Raw genomic sequence first — 13,498 nt, forward strand, 5'->3', positions numbered from 1 at the left:
ACAGGCACTTTTCTTCTTAATCTCTGTCTGCCTATCTGTCTGTGTCTCTTTCTCTTTCCTTTTGAAGCTAGCCAACTTCTACTTTCTGTTTTCGACTCCTTCCATTCTCATCTGCTCCAGGGGCATTAAGTCATCTCTCTTAGCTATGGCACTCTAATTCCTTTATCTGGTTCTAGCTATTCCATCTTTTTCTATAACTTTACATCTACATTTAGAGTTTTAGTAGCCAACACATGTAGTCTTGTGTTGGCTCCCTGAATGTGTTGCCATCACCTGCTTTTTTTCCCCAGGCATTGAATAGGCCAGTCAAAACCCTGGACGCAGAGTCAGAATAAGGGTTGTCCCTCATGTGTTTGGGTAACTCGCATTCACTACTCAGATCTTACTAAAGTCAGACTTGCCTATAACATTTCCTCAATTTCCCAGTGAGGACAAGGTTTACACCCTCAAGGGCACTTACAAATTGGATGCTGGATCCTTGGGAAAAAGAAGATGGGTGGGCATGACCTTCCCCAACTTCAAACTGTACTACAAAGCAGTAGTGATTAAAACAGCATGGTATTGGACTGTAAACAGACTCGCAGACCAATGGAACAGAGTTGAATATACTGCCACAGACTCTCAAATATATGATCACTTAATCTTTGATAAAGAATCAAGAAATGTGAAGTGGAACAAGGAATGCCTCTTCAACTAGTGGTGCTGGGAAAACTGGATAACTACCTGCAAAACAATGAACTCTGACCGCTGTTTAATGCCAGGCACAAAAGTCAGATCAAAGTGGATTAAAGACCCCAATATCAGACCAGAATTCATAAGATACATGGAGGAAAATGTAGGTATAACCCTCCATAATACTGAAACTAAAAGCATCTTTAAGGATGAAACAACACTGACCAAGCAAGTCGAAACAAACATAAACAAATGGGACTACATTAAACTAAGAAGCTTCTGTACCTTAAAAGAAACAGCAACCAAAATACAGAGAGAGCCCATGAAATGGGAAGGAATATTTACCCAATACTCACCTGTTAAGGGGTTAATATCCAGGATATACAAGACACTAGTAGAATTGTACAAGAAAAAAACTCTGATCCCATAAAAAATTGGAGAGAAGAAATCAACAGAAGCTTCCTCAAAAAAGAAACACAAATGGCCAAAATGCACATGAAAAAATGCTCTACATCGCTAAAGATCAGGGAAGTGCAAATCAAACAAACAATGGGATATTATCTCATACCACAGAGACTAGCACAAATCAAAAAGAACAAGAACAACCAGTGCTGGCATGGATGTGGGGAGAAATGGAGTCTATTTCATTGTTGGCGAGAATGCCGACTGCCCCATACTTTTGGGAAAACAATATGGGTATTCCTTCAAAAACTAGAAATTGAGCTTCTATATTACCCAGCAATACCACTTCTGGGAATATATCCTGAGGGTGCAAAATGACATTTACACCTGTATTTTCATTGCAGCATTGTTCACAATAGCCAGAATCTGGAAACAACCCAAAGTGTCAGAGAACAGACAACTGGTAAAACAAACTTTGGTACATCTAGACATGGAATACTATGTAGCTGTTAGAAAAGATGAAGTCATGAAATTTGCTTATAAGTGGATGGTCATGGAGAGTATCATGCTAATGAAATGAGTCAGAAAGAGAGGGACAGACATAGAATGACTGCGCTCACTTTTGAAATATGAAATAACATAATATGAGATTGACACCCAAGGACAGTAAACACAAGCTCTAGGAATATTGCTCCATGGTTGGAAGCCTGCCTCATAAACTGGGAGAGAAGGCAGCTGGAATAGAGAAGGGATCACTAAGACAATGATGGTTGGAGGGATCATTCAGGATGGGACATGTGAGCTGAAAGTAGATCAAGGACCAAACGTGATAGCCTCTAAGTATCTGTCTTTCAAACCATAATGCCCCAAAGTATAGAGAGAGTATGGGGGAAATTGTCTGCCACAGAGGGAGGAGGGAGGATTAGGATGCAGGGGGATGGGGAGGGAGGAGAGGATACCGGGGACATTGGTGGTGGAAAATGTGCACTGGTGGAGGGACCAATGTATGACTGAAACTCAAACATGAAAGGTTTGTAACTGTATCTCATGGTGATTCAATAAAAATATATAAAAATAACAAATTGGATGCTGATTCATCTTACTACTGTTTATTTTGATTATTTTGGCAACCTTCAGTAGAGTCATTAGTTTTGCTCACCATTATATTTTGCATGTATCTTATATATCATGGGTTAAGAAAAGTTATATATTTAAAATGAATTAAATAGTTTTCTACTCTTGCAGGACTATTTGTGGAGAGGAGATAAAGGAATAATTAAAGGAATATGCAAACAACTAGGGAACAAAGAGATTATGTTGTGCAGAGAATTAAAGCTGGCTCACGTGAAGTGTAGCTATTTCAGACTGATTTTTCACAGAAGTCGATGTCAGAGCTAAAATTTGGAAAGAGGAATGAGCTGCTTAAAGATAAGAGAAACAGCGGTTTTCAACCCCTGATCTGCGCGGGACGGGCACGGAGGCCCAGCTCTGGGCAACAAAGCTGAAAGGCTCCAATTCCAAACTGGAGACGTTCCCAACTCCTCGCCCAGTACCAGGGACTCTTTCTGGAGCCGCGGCCGCTAACGTGGCTGCGAAATATTTTCCCACTACATATGCCATAGGAACCATAAGCTACCTTCTTCGATGGAAACTTCTCTATTTTATCTCAGCCACTAGAAACACAGTAGCCAATAACTCATAAGCCTATCTTAACTCACAGTGCATATCAAGCAGAATTGTAACAGTGAACGTGAAGGACTAAACCACACCTCTCACAATGGTAAAGCAACGCAAAAGCCCACCAAACTTTCATATTGAAGAGTCTAGCCCAGATGACACCAACAGTACTGTAGTGTTAGACAACCTCTCTGACAAGGAATTCAGAAGGGAGCTACTTAGGATGCTTAGGGAATTAAAAGAAACAATGGAAACCAATGCCGATAGAAGACAAGAGGATCTGAAGGCAGAAATGAGGAAAATGCAATCAGAAATGTCAGACCTGAAAAATCTCGTAGGCGAATTGAAAAGCTCAGTGGAAGGCCTCAGCAGCAGAGTAACAGCTGCTGAGAACAGAATCAGTGAGCTCGAAGATGAAGTTCAGAGACTCTCCAGAAAAGAGCAGAAAATGGAAAAGAGACTCACAATTCGGGAACAGATGGCAAGAGAAGATTGTGATGAAGCCAAGAGGGGTAACATAAGAATTATTGGAGTCCCAGAGGTACAGGAAGAAAACCTTGATGAAGAAGAAACTGTCAAAGACATCATTGCTACAACGTTTCCAGAGCTGAAGAAAACTTGTGACCACATTCAGGAGGCCCAAAGGGTACCAGCTAGAAGAAATCCGAATAAAAATACCCCAAGACACATTCTGATCAAAATGACCAAAACCTTAGACAGAGACAAAATTCTGAAAGCAGCAAGATCGAAGAAAGAAATCTCTTACAAAGGAGCATCCTTAAAATTCACAGCTGATTTTTCTGATGAAACTCTCATGGCCCGAAAACAGTGGTGGGACATAGTGAAAAAACACAATGAAATAAATGCCTCCCCAAAAATACTTTTCCCAGCAAGACTCTCATTCATAATAGAAGGAACAACACACAGTTTCACAGACAAACAACAGCTCAGGAACTTCATAGACTCAAAACCATGGTTACAAGAACAACTAAATGGGCTACTTTAAGGCAAGAAAGGCCCCTCAAATACACCAAATTTTAACAGAACAATGGGACAAAATCCCATAACAATAATCTCTCTCAATGTCAATGGGCTAAATGCACCAATTAAAAGACATAGAGTGGCAGGATGGATTAGAAAATTGAACCCAACATTTTGCTGCCTGCAAGAAACGCATCTCAATAGTCAAAGCAAACACAGACTCAGAGTCAAAGGCTGGAAAACAATCCTACAGGAAAACAGCCCCCATAAAAAAACTGGGGTAGCCATCCTTATATCAGAACACATTGATTTCAGAGTGAGGAAGGTCATAAGAGACAGTGAAGGCCATTTCTTATTGATCAAAGGATCTGTTCAACAGGAAGAACTTACAATAATAAATATATATGCACCTAATGAGAGACCAGCAAAGTACTTAAAACAACTACTCATAGATTTGGAAAAAGACATCAATAGCAACACAATACTAGTGGGAGACTTCAACACTGCTTTGTCACCTCTTGATAGATCAACCAGACTCAAGCTTAGCAAGGACATACTTCATTTGAGGGAAACAATGGAAGAAAGGGACTTAGTAGATATATACAGGACACTTCATCCACAAAAAGCTGAATACACATTCTTCTCAAGCGTACATGGAACATTCTCCAAGATAGACCACATGCTGAGCCACAAAACATGCCTCCATAAAATTAAGAAGATAGAGATTGTATCAACAATCTTCTCAGACCATAATGTGCTGAAATTAGAAGTAAATCACACACAAAAACAGAAAACTAAATCAAATACCTGGAAATTAAACAGTGCACTATTGAACAACGAGTGGATTAGACAGGAAATCAAAGAGGAAATCAAAAGATTCCTAGAAACGAATGAAAAGGAGAACACGAGTTACCAAAACTTATGGGACACAGCAAAGGCTATGTTAAGAGGAAAGTTTATAGCTCTACAAGCATTCCTCAGGAAGGAGGAGCGAGCACACATAAGTAACCTAACCTCACAGCTTAAGAGCTTGGAGAAGGACCAAAAAAAGGAGCACAACCCGAACAGGGGAAAGGAAATAATAAAACTCAGAGCAGAGATTAACGAGATGGAAACCCAAAAAACAATCTGAAAGATCAATGAAACCAAAAGCTGGTTCTTTGAGAAAATTAACAAGATCGATAAGCCTCTAGCAAAACTCACAAAGAAAGGGAGAGAGAAAACCCTAATAAACCGAATCAGAAATGAAAAGGGGGTCATTACAACAGAAACCACAGAAATTCAGAGGATCCTCAGGGAGTACTTTGAGAAGCTTTATGCCACAGAACATCAAAACCTCGAGGAAATGGATAAATTCCTAGACTCCTACAGACTCCCAAGGCTGAACCAAGAAGATCTGGAATACCTGAACAGACCTATCACCATCAAGGAAATTGAAATGGTAATAAAAAGTCTCCCCAAGCACAAAAGTCCTGGCCCGGATGGATTCACTAGTGAATTCTTCCAAATCTTTAAAGAGGACTTACTCCCAATGCCCTTTAAGCTTTTCCACGAAATTGAAATATCAAAAACACTTCCGAACAGTTTCTACGAAGCAAATATCACACTGATACCAAAAGCAGACAGAGATACCACAAAGAAAGAGAATTACAGGCCGATATCCCTGATGAACACAGATGCAAAGATCCTCAACAAACTACTAGCAAATAGAATCCAACTACTCATCAAAAAGATCATATACCATGACCAAGTAGGATTCATCCCAGGGATGCAAGGATGGTTTAACATTCGGAAATCAATCAACATAATCCACCATATCAACAAAAGAAAAGATAAAAAGCATATGATTATATCAATAGATGCAGAGAAAGCATTTGACAAGATCCAGCACCCCTTTATGATGAAAACCCTAGCCAAAATGGGTATAGAGGGGGACCTTCCTCAACATAATTAAAGCCATCTACCACAAGCCTACAGCAAGCATCATCCTCAATGGGGAAAAACTGAGAGCCTTCCCTCTAAGATCAGGGATGAGACAGGGATGCCCACTCTCTCCACTGCTGTTCAATATAGCACTGGAAGTACTTGCAATAGCGATTAGGCAAGAAAAAGATATTAAGGGCATTCAGGTAGGAAAGGAAGAACTCAAGCTCTCACTATTCGCAGATGATATGATACTCTACTTAGAGAACCCAATAACCTCCACCAAAAAACTCCTAGAAACAATAGACTCGTATAGTAAAGTTGCAGGTTATAAAATCAATACCCAAAAGTCCATGGCTTTCCTATACGCAAACACTGAGAGAGAAGAAAGCAACATGAAAAAAACAATCCCTTTCACAATTGTGCCTCAGAAAATCAAGTACCTAGGAATCAGCTTAACTAAGGAAGTAAAGGACTTGTACAAAGAAAACTACAAAACGCTACTTCAGGAAATAAAAGAGGACATGAGGAAATGGAAAGATATCCCCTGCTCATGGGTCAGGAGACTTAACATTGTCAAAATGGCAATACTACCGAAAGCATTGTATAAATTCAATGCAATCCCTATAAGGATACCCATGACATTCTTCAAAGAAATGGAGCAAACACTCCTAAAATTTATATGGAACAATAAGCCCCCATGAATAGCTAAAGCAATTCTTGGGAAAAAGAAAATGGGAGGAATCAACCTCCCGAACTTCAAACTGTACTACAAAGCAGTAATAATTAAAACAGCATGGTACTGGAACAAAGGCAGAACTGCAGACCAATGGAACAGGGTTGAATACACTGACATCTCCCCTCAATCATATGATCATCTAATCTTTGATAAAGGTGCAAGTAATATGAAGTGGAGTAAGGAAAGCCTCTTTAATAAATTGTGTTGGCATCACTGGATGACTACATGCAAAAAAATAGGCTCAGAACTCTGCCTAACACCATGTACAAAAGTAAGATCAAAATGGATTAAAGACCTCAACATCAGACCAGAAACCATAAGGTACATTGAAGATAAAGTTGGCAAAACCCTCCATGACATTGAAGCTAATGGTATCTTCAAAGTTGCCACGCCACTGGCCGAGCAAGTGAAAACAGAGATAGATAAATGGGACTATCTTAAACTAAGAAGCTTCTGCACTTGCAAAGAAACAGTGACCAAAATACAAAGACAGTCTACAGAATGGGAAAGGATATTCACCGAATACACATCTGACAAGGGGTTGATATCCAGGATATACAAAATACTGGTTAAACTCCACAAGAAGAAAACATCCAACCCCATCCAAAAATGGGGCAATGAAATGAACAGAAACTTTCTCAAAGAAGAAATCCGAATGGCCAAAAAGCACATGAGAAAATGCTCTACATCATTAATCATCAAGGAGATGCAGATCAAAACCACAATGAGATACCATCTCACACCTCAGAGACTGGCCCACATTCAAAAGAACAAAAGCAACCGATGCTGGCGTGGATGTGGCGAGAAAGGGACACTCCTTCACTGTTGGTGGGAATGTCCACTGGTTCAGCCCTTCTGGAAAACAGTATGGACGATTCTCAAAAAATTAGAAATTGAGCTCCCATTTGACCCAGCAATACCACTCCTGGGAATATATCCCAGAGAGGCAAAAATGTGTATTCGAAGTGACATCTGCACTTGTTTGTTCATTGCAGCACTCTTTACAATAGCCAGAAACTGGAAGAAACCTGAACAAGAACAGATGACTGGTTAAAGAAACTTTGGTACATCTACACAATGGAGTACTATGTAGCTCTTAGAAAAGATGAAGTCATGAAATTTACATACAAGTGGTACAATATGGAAAGTATCATGCTAAGCAAAATGAGTCAGAAAGAGAGGGATAGACATAGAAAGATTGCATTCATCTGGGGGATATAAAGTAACAAAGTATGAGATTAATACCCAAGAATAGCTGAGATCAGCACCAGGAGGATTACTCCATAACTTAGAGGCCAGCCGGATATCCTAGAGGAAAGGGCAGTTCAGATAGAGAAGGGAGCACCAAATAAAGGATGTTTGGAGGATCCTCCCAGGAGGGGAGATGCATGTCGAAAGTAGACTATGGACTGAACATGTTTGCCACTCAATGCCTCTTTTGCAGAGCACAACGCCCAAAAGGTGAGAGAGAACACAGGGGATTGCCCTGCCACAGAGACAGGGGGGGATGGGGGGATGGGGGTGGGAGGGATATTATCCATGGTGGTGGAAAATGGGCACTGGTGGAGGGATGGGTATCTGATCATTGTATAATTGAAACCCAAGCACAAAAAATTGTAAATCTACAACTGTAAAAAAAAAATAAAATAAAGGGAAAAAAATTTGGAAAAAAAATTAAACATTTAATTTAATTTAAAAAAAAAGATAAGAGAAACATACTTAAGGTAGAGGCGACACCAGAAGGAATTAGCAAAGCAGTTTTCCATTTCTGTGCTCTGAAATTAGAAATGTAAGCAAAGAGGCAACTTTGACTCATTGATATAACAGTACTATATGACTTAAGGTGGTTAGAGGAATTAATGAAGATATTCCATGTTTAATTCATCAGGTAGCACTGTAGCATCACACTGTCCTCCCGTTGTTCATCATTTGTTTGAGCGGGCACCAGTATCGTCTCCATTGTGAGACTTGTTGTTACTGTTTTGGGCATATTGTATACGCCATGGGGAGCTTGCCAGGCTCTGCCGTGTGGGCGAGATACTCTCAGTAGCTTGCCAGGCTCTCTGAGAGGTAAGGAGGAATTGAACTTGGGTCAGCTGTGTGCAAAGCAAACACCCTACCTGCTGTGCTCTCGCTCCAGCCCAATTCATGAGGTAATTTTGATAAAGGTATTCAACTCTTATCGACATTAACATCATTAAAGAGTCTTCGGACACCCATAGTCATAATAAAGCAAAGTTTAACAAGAGAGAGTGGTGGAGCATAAAAGATACGGCGTAGACTTGTGACAAAATACTGTGTGTCAATTTCATCTTTGGAACTGCATTGCTATCTGGATGGAGAGAAGAAAAAGTTTCAGAGTCAAAGAGAAGGTAGAGGGGTTAAGACGTTTGGGATTGGAATGATAGCATTGTGGCTAAGGTTCAGTCCCTGGTACCACATATGGTCCCCCAAGGCTGCCAGGAGTAATCCCTGAGTGCAGAGCCAGAAATAAGTCCTACACATAGCCAGGTGTGGCCCCAGAACAAAACAAAACAACAACATCAAAAAGACTCTTGCCTTGCATGAGGTTGACTCTACTCCAATCTTGGAGACCATGTTTGTTCCTCTGTACTGCTAGGAATGATATTTGAGAACAGGGCCATGAGCAGCCTTTGAGAGAGCACTGTCATGTTGGCCCCAAACTCCTCTACCCCAACAATAACAACAATAAAATAAAAATAATATTTGATATCCTTATGGCAATGTCCCCTTTCTGCAGGATGCTCTTGAAGACCGTCCAAAAATAGCTTGTTTCTTTCAACCTCCTCACAAGCATAATACAACTATGACACCTAGTATCACTTGCGGTTATGCATCTAGCACCGAGCTGGGGTTTTTACTACCATGATTTCACTAAATTCTCATCATTCTCCTATAAGGCAAGGTGTATTATTTTATTTAACATAAGATGATAATCAGGCTTGGTGAGATCAATTAAAAATGCTCAGTTCCAATGAATACTAAGTACACTGGAGAGCAATAACCCCTTTACGCTTTAACATCCACTGATAGGATTTGGGCACAAGGAAGATGCTCAGCTAACATGATTCTTTCTCCTTGCCTACAAACGCAAATGCACTGTGAAAGGGCAGCCATGCAGGAGGTTATAGAGTCTCTGGTACTCTCTAGACAGCAGGGTCACCAGAAGCCAGGGCACAATATTAGTCAACTAAGAAAGTAGGAAGCTTTTTTTTTTCACTTTTTGGGTGATGCCAGGTGATGCACAGGGGTTACTCCTGGCTCATGCACTCAGGAATTACTCCTGGCAGTGCTCTGGGGGAACATATGGGATGATTCTGAGAATCGAACATGGGTCGGCCATGTGCAAGGCAAATGCCCTACCCGCTGTGCTATCACTCCAGCCTCAGAAGATCTAGAAGCCTGATGATGCTTCTCACTGTGAAACTTTAGAGGCAAATGCCATCTCCTAGGTTCATCCAAGAACAAATTCTTGCTATTTAATTTTTTTTTCAAGTAGGATTTTTTTCTTTGCCTATTAGTGACTTGCGTGAAGACTGATTTATAATAACCCACCAATCTCACAAGGAAAACAAAAACTGACTGTTTTCAGTGCTTGATGCAGTGATAGTATTTATTCCTACGAAAGGGCGTCTGTCATGTTCACACTCTGTGTGGGATGAAAAGGAAACAAAACAAATAAGAGCGGTCAGTGCCTTGACAGAAGAGGGAATATGGGCCCTAATCCAGTAGCCACTCTAAAAGGAAGACCTTTGGAGATCAACGTTCTTATATTTTGTGTGAAGGTCCTGACGAAGAGGCATGAAATCAAGGGATAGGAAAGTGGCTTGAGAACCAGATTCTTTCGTAAGATAAGGATATCTCTATTACTACCAGACTTTGTTTTATGACATCACAGTGAGGCTCCACTAGCAAACACGCAGAGCTGCATAGCCAGAAATAATTTTGGCTGCAGCGTAAATCGTCAGGGCTGGTATCCTCTGAAAGGTAGTGGCCACAAACTCACATGCAAAAGAAAAATATCTAGGAAACTGTTTCGTTTGGTTGGTTTTGGTTTGTGGTCAGACCCTGCCATTCTTGGGGAACTCCCATCTCTGTTTGGGTTGTGTCCCGTCGTGATGCTTGGGGGAACACTGTGGTGATAGAGGCACAGGTCAGCTGTGGGCGAGAAAAACACCTTCACAGCTGTATTACATCTTTTGCCTCAAGGAAACTCACTCAAGAATGCAAATTTTGGGGTTAGAGATATAGTATAGAGATTAAGGTGCTTTCCTTGCATATGGCTGACCTAGGGTCCTGACACTGCATGTGGTCAAAGAGCAGTGCTGGGAGTGATCCTTGTGAACAGAACCAGGAATAAACCCTGTACACCACTGGCTGTGCTGCAGAACCCCAACTTCCTAACGACACACACACAGACACAAATGCAAATTTGTAGAGGTCACGTTCTTCCAAGGAGGAAGTCAGACCACCAACTCCAGGCACACTCATTCATATTGGGTACTTGGGGCTTCATGATGAAGGACAAGTAAACACTACCTGTCACCTTCACGGACACTAAGTTCAGAGACAAGAATATAAGGTAGAAGACAGACACAAAAGGCTATCTTTCCAGAAATAAAAGGAAAAAACATTTTATTAACAAAAGCAAATATCCAGAGTTCAGCACATGATAAAGAATCAAAATCGAGCAAAATTGCAAGCAAATCTGAGTATTTTCCAGAATTTAAACTAACAAAAGAGAATCTGCTTGGCTGGTCTGATATAAATAATGGGGGCAGGTACGTGAAAAGATATATGAAATAATTATATTGGATTAAAATTAAAGTTCATGGAGTTGCAATGACTTTCTAATGCAGATGTCAAGGAACTAGTAAAAGTTTAGAAAGAAAACATTATGAAGCAAAAAAATTGATTTTTTTTCAAAATTGCATCCAGTTTTTTAAGTGAATTGAATTCAGCCAACTTTGTCCATATTTTTAAATGGGATCAAAATATACAAAAAATTATTTCTCAAAAGAAGAAGTATTTTAAAATAAACATTCTATTTATAACTTCTAAAAAATTAAATTGTATTTTTTATATTTGGTATGAAATAGAATTACCTACAGTATAGAGAAACTTATGTTGGGGTATATTAAGAAGCCAAACTTATTTTCTATCTCACTTTCTGTAATATCCAAGATAATGGCATATAAAGTAGCAAAAAGAAGAAATTCCACACATACAAAAAGAAAATCAATGGGACATGCAATTGGTAAATGATCAGAATGGAAATCAAGAAGTAATCTTCTTTTCACTCTCCAACTTCTATTGCATTCTCCTGTGAGCAGTGTCCCTGGTGACCAGTGTAACTACTTTGCTCATTCAAGCTCACCATAGTCCACCACGTGACTTCATAAGTAATGAGAAACTGAATGTGTCTTCCTATACTCGGATATGCTTAATGAGTTGCAGTAAACTGGTCTGTTTCTCCAATGTAGATTTGGAAAAATTCCAAAGTAGGTGCTCCAACAGAGCTACAAATGCAGTGGAAGAATGAAAGCAGAAGAAAATTACCCAAACCGTCTATTCTTGTTTCCTTGCAATTCTGGACATCTTTTACAGCATTTTGCAGGAACTGTCACTGTCACTGTCCTCCCGTTGTTCATCGATTTGCTCAGGTGGGCTCAGTAATGTCTCCATCGTGAGACTTGTTGTTACTGTGTCTGGCATATTGAATACATCACGGGTAGCTTGCCAGGCTTTGCCGTGCGGGGAAGATACTCTCAGTAGCTCGCCGGGCTCTCCAAGAGGGGCGGAGGAATTGAACTGGGATTGGCTGCGTGCAAGGCAAACGCCCTACCGCTGTGCTATTGCTCCAGCCCATTTGCAGGAACAAAAGAAGAATTTAAAAAATAAACCATATATCAAATCCAGATTAGTTATCTTGGTGGCTACCATCTTTTCCATTTCTTGCTTGTTTAATCGTTCACTCATTTGACAGAAACTTATTGAGCACTCTCTATGTGCTAGATATAAGCATGAAAAAGTTTCAAGTAAAGTACTTGCTCTCATTGAACTTACAGTCTAGTGTACTGAATTATCAATAAACAAGAAGAAATTTGACATACATAAGAAAATCATGTAGTGATAAATGTAATTTAATTTTGCATGTTTTTCATGCAACAAAATTTTCAATATGTATTGACTAAAATAAATTCTGCATCTAAAACATACTGCCTGAAACTATACCCAAGAACACAGCATAACACATCACTATAGGTTGCCCCCCATATACACACTTGTAGGTTAAATATATTTGTGCATGCAAATGTGCCCTCTTAATGTATGATAGTCAATTAATTTTTTTTTATTATTTTGGACTTTTATTGTAGTTCACTTCAAACATAATTTCACCTTTTTTGAAAGTTCTGTGACTTGATAGAGTCATTCTATCTCTCTGGATTCTATTTCAATAAATTGGAAGAATTAAAATGATGTTCCCTCATCTTCTATCAAATAATACATTAAATTAAAAAATAGGTGTTATTTTTGTTTTAGTTTTTGTCATGGAAAATGATATTCTTTTAAACAAGTTTTGGTGGGGCCCACACCAGTATTGCTTGGGACCTATTCCTCATAGTGCTCAGGGATCATTCTTGGAGGTGCTCAGGGGACCATATGAGATGCTTGAGTTTGAACATGGGTTGGCCACCATGCAAGACAAGAACTTTAAACTCTATACTTACTGGAGAAGGGAAATGTGTTTGATGATTGCATGACCGAGACTTAAACCTGAAAGCTTTGTAACTCTTCCCACAGTGATTCAATAAATAAATAAATAATTTAAAAAACTCTGTACTTTCTCTCTGACACCAGAGAGATGATATTCTTTAAGTCAGAGTTTGCTAGCAAGAAACTTATAGGTAATATTTGACTTCTAAATTTGTTTTCCCGAGTTCGATTCCTCCGCCCCTCTTGGAGAGCCTGGCAAGCTATCGAGAGTATCTCGCCCGCCCGGCAGAGCCTGGCATGCTACCTGTGACGTATTCAAGTCTCATGATGGAGACGTTACTGGGCCCACTCGAGCAAATCGATGAA

The 13,498-nt window shown here is 39.8% G+C and overlaps 1 protein-coding gene across 10 annotated transcripts in view; it reads right to left on the bottom strand.

The window, feature by feature from the left end:
* Nucleotides 1-13,498, bottom strand: part of DOCK10 (dedicator of cytokinesis 10) — a 326,872-nt gene that overhangs the window by 110,454 nt on the left and 202,920 nt on the right. The gene's annotated exons all lie outside the window — the stretch shown is intronic.

The sequence above is a fragment of the Sorex fumeus genome, unplaced genomic scaffold, assembly GCF_029834395.1.
Source record: "Sorex fumeus unplaced genomic scaffold, SorFum_2.1 ptg000005l, whole genome shotgun sequence".
NCBI lineage: Eukaryota > Metazoa > Chordata > Mammalia > Eulipotyphla > Soricidae > Sorex > Sorex fumeus.